Source organism: Cibotium barometz, chromosome 5, assembly GCF_041138505.1.
Source record: "Cibotium barometz isolate CiBa-2024 chromosome 5, ASM4113850v1, whole genome shotgun sequence".
NCBI lineage: Eukaryota > Viridiplantae > Streptophyta > Polypodiopsida > Cyatheales > Cibotiaceae > Cibotium > Cibotium barometz.
Window position 1 is genome coordinate 18,353,616 of NC_141050.1, and position 4,505 is coordinate 18,358,120.

A 4,505-nucleotide genomic window follows, 5' to 3' on the forward strand; every position below is an offset into this window, starting at 1 on the left:
ACGATACATGGGATTTGGTTACATTACTAAGGGGAAAGAATGTCATTGCTTATAAATGGGTGTATAAAGTGAAATGCAAGTTGAATGGATCAATAGAAAGGCATAAAGCAAGGCTGGTTGCAAAGGGATATGCACAAACACATGGTTTGGATTATAATGAAACATTAAGCCCCATTGCTAAGATGGGAACAATGGGATCTGTGATTGCATTTGTGGATGCATCAAAAGGTTGGGAAATGTATCAAATGGATGTAAAGAATGCATTTCTGAAATGGCAAACTGCAAGAAAGAAGAGGTGTTTGTGAAGCAACCAGAAGATTATGTGCATCCTGATTATTCCACACATGTATGTAAGTTGAAGAAGGATTTGTATGGGCTGAAGCAAGCACCACGTGCTTGGACAGACAAGATAAGAAGGTATCTCATAAGCATTGGTTTACATGTGGGAACATCAGATTCATCACTATATGCAAAAAAGACAGCAAATGGTATTGTGGTGATTGTCATCTATGTAGATGACTTAATTGTGACAAGTGATTCAAGTAAGGATATTGCTGATGTGAAATCTTCATTGTGTGGTGAATTTGACATGAAAGACTTGGGAATTGAGGTACTTTCTTGGCATTGAAGTGGTGAAAACAAATAAAGGCATTTGGTTGGTTTAAAGGCAATATGCATTAAATATGCTAGCAAAATATGGCACGACAAGTTGTAAGCCAATGAGCACACCATTGGAGAAAAATTTGAAGCTAAGGGCTGATTGTGGTGAAGAGATTGAGGATGTAACAATGCATAGAAAGATGGTTGGTAGATTAATATACATGACTATCACTAGACCGAATTTGTGCTATGCAGTTGGGCTTGTGAGTCAGTTTATGTAAAGCCCAAGGAAACCACATTTGGATGCGGTAAGAAGAATATTGATATATGTGAAAGCTACAACACATTATAGACTCTTTTATGAGTATGGCAAAGCTATGGATGTTCATGGATATACAGGCGCAGATTGGGCAAGTAGTTCTGAAGAACTACTAGTGGCTATGCTTTCACATTGGGAAATGTAGTGGTAAGTTGGAGTAGCAAAAAGCACAGAGGTAGAGTATAGAGGAGCAGCTATGGCTGCATGTGAGGTGGTATGGCTAAAAAAGATACTTGAAGATTTGGGACAACAATGTGATAGGAAAGTTGTCATACATTGTGACAACATGAGTAGCATACAATTGGCAAGCAATTTGATTTATCATGTGAGGACCAAACACATAGAGGTCCACTATCATTTCATAAAGGAGAAAGTGTTGGATGGATAGATAGAGTTGACATATGTGAAGATTGAAGAGATGATTGCAGATATCTTTACCAAACCACTTGTTGGTAAAGAGAAGTTTGAGTATTTCAGAGATAGGTTTGGAGTACATGAGATGGATATATGAGATGGATATAGTGAGCATGAGGGGGGAGTGTTGAGAATGCAAGCTCATCAGGAACTAGTGGATAGCGGTAGCATGTGCAATGTTTCTGATGCAAAGGCCCACACCATATTGTCGAGTTCCCTGGCAAAGACCCTACAATAAATCCCCCAAATCCCTTGAATCCCCTGAGTGCTTCTAGCACTCCAAATTATGCACCTAACCCTAATGTATTCCTTATGGGGTCACATGTTGTGTAACTGCTGCGAATTCGATCATGCTTACAAGGATAGTCTCATAATAGAGTAGTAGTGACAATCGCGCCCATGGAAAAAGCATTTGCCTCCACTTCAATGAGCCTTAACATGTTAAGCATTTGCCTCCACTTCAATGAGCCTTAACATGTTAAGCATACAAGGAGGACTCAGTCATAAAGTCCCCTTAATGCAATGACAAGGCTCTAAGGAGCCTCAAGAGGAAGATATGAGGTAAGTTCCCGAGTATTTTAAGTCCTACAACATTAGGGATAGAGTGGTACATGGTGAGAAGGAGCCCAAATGGAGAACCACATGTCGAGGTCAAGGAAATAAACCTTATGAGCCTGGGTGAAGAACCTAAGCTAGTGTTCATTTTTCGAAGGACCTCACCCCTCGGCAATAATGAGAATTGATTGCCTTTATCAAGGAATTTCAGGATGTCTTCACCTCAAAATACAGTAGCATGAAGGGAATTCATTTGAAACTGGTGAAACATACGATCGCTCTGCATGAAGTTGTGAAACAATCTAAATTGAGAGCCTACCACATGAGTCCCAAGTTGTGAAACAATCTAAATTGAGAGCCTACCACATGAGTCCCAAGTATGGTCAAATAGTCAAATAAGAGCTAGACAAGCTCATTGACATGGGATTTATGTATGAGATCAAGCACACCAAGTGCGTGTCACTGATAGTGATCATTCCCAAAAAGAACGGAAAGCCTAGAGAGTGTGCATTAACCTCAAAAAGGTTACTATTGCCATAGTTCACAATCACTATCCCTTGCCCTACACATACCATATGCTAGAGAGAGTCACTGGAGTAGAAGATTATAGCTTCTTAGATGGCTTCTCATGCTATAACCAAGTGAGGATTGACCCATCTGACCAATAAAAGATGGCATTTGCTGCTATGGAATGGGGAACCTACGAGTATTGTGTCATGACATTCGACATGATGTGTGCAGCCTTCAAGGATCTCAATCGTGCCAATGGAACACTTGGTTCCAAGCCTCTAAATGCTAGCTAGACATAACCTTAAGAGGAAACCCTCTCACGGCGGAGAGGTTAGCTACCTTAGACCAGCTTAGAGACTGCGATCAGCTTACGGGGCTTGATGGTTGAAAAACTCCCAGGGGATTCACTCTTAGAAAACTTATGATATCATGTGAGTGTACAAGAGGGGGTTTTTTTGAAATGAGACATAAGCTTATAAGGTAGGGGAAAGGCCATGTATTTATAAGGTAGGGGTAAGGCCATGTATTTAGGTGAATACTAAATCTTAAATTTAAGTTAAGGGGAGGGCCCCCCCCGATAGTGCTTACTTTCATGGTGCATGTATGGTAACGATCTAATGATATCAAGAAATGATCACAACATGCTTCAATAATGATTCAAGTAGGTTGTGGTGATTTACAATGATGAATTCCTAGTACTTAACATCTATTTGTTGGTAGCATTTATGAAGTACTTATGTTTTCTCAATAAGGTTCAAAGTAATATACTTTAATCTAAGGAGAGGGGGTGTGTAAATGCAAGAGAAAAAAACATAGATATAAGGAAGAGGGGTGACAGTAATTTTTAAAGGTATCCTAATAAGCTTAAATAGGGGGTGTTATCATCTTATGAACATCATATATAGGGGGATTTCTTGAAGTTCATGCACGCAGCTGTGACGTCTCCCTTTCTTAATCCCCAAGGGAAAAACTAAGGTGCAAGTAGTGTTTCGACGACCAACTCAAGGAGGACAAGTGTATGAATTGAGAAGACATGGTGCTAATGTACAATGTCAAGAACACATGAAAACTTAAGTACAAAGCCAAGGTCCCTATACAAGGGGACAAAAATTTATCCTTATGGCATAGTAAAGAGAGAGGCCCTAGATGGGATTGAGATGAAAGGTTACTTCAATGATGGTAGTAAGCTAACACGCTACTATGGACCTCTCACCCAAGACGTGCCATTCCAAATCCACAAGAAAAAAAAGGAAAAGTAAGAGGTTGTTGATAACAAAATAAGGGGGGCATGCTTCACACAATTTGGCCCAAAGCCCAACCATGAGTGGAGAGTACCTTGGCTAGCTGAGGAAATTACGACACCCATGAAAGGACTGGCAGCCCCACCATTTGGCCTAAATCCCAACCGTGAGTGGCGATTCACCAAGAGGAAGTCCCATACAATAGTGTTCTACCCAAACCCCAAGCCTCGCTTGATCCCCATCAAGCTACTAGAAGCCTAGAGTTTCTAAGAAGATGGAAACCCATCTATCTGGGTCCCAAAAACCTCACCATCTGCACAAACCTGAAACTCAAAAAGATCCAAGTGATGGCCTTAGTACCCAATACCACCCTAGAAATCGATGTCTCTTACGGATCCCGACTAAACCACTAGAAGCACAAGGGTTCTACAAAGGAAACCCCCACATGTGGGTGGTGCCAAAATCAAAGGAAACCATGCCCCAAATGCATCCTCAACCGCCACCTCCAGGTGATTGTGGAGACCCAAGGTCTTGCCTTCGACACCAAAAGTCTCAGCAAAAATTAAGAGTATTGGTAGCACCCCCAACATGCGTGTAAGACATGCCAATGAATTTTGTGGAAGAACCCTTGGTCGTGCCACCAAACCTATGTGTTGTGGTTGCACCCGAAATAGTTTTGAATCTTGATGAGCCACCCAAGGTGCCATGTGTCTCACTACACTCCAGCCGCCCCAATAAAGGGACCCCTATGGTCCCACGACACCCTCGTGCACCATGCCACAACATTAACTTGCCATAGTTAAAAGGCCAAAGTTCAAACAAGTGCACCAGCCAAACAGACCATGGTGGCATCTAAGCTTTCGTCA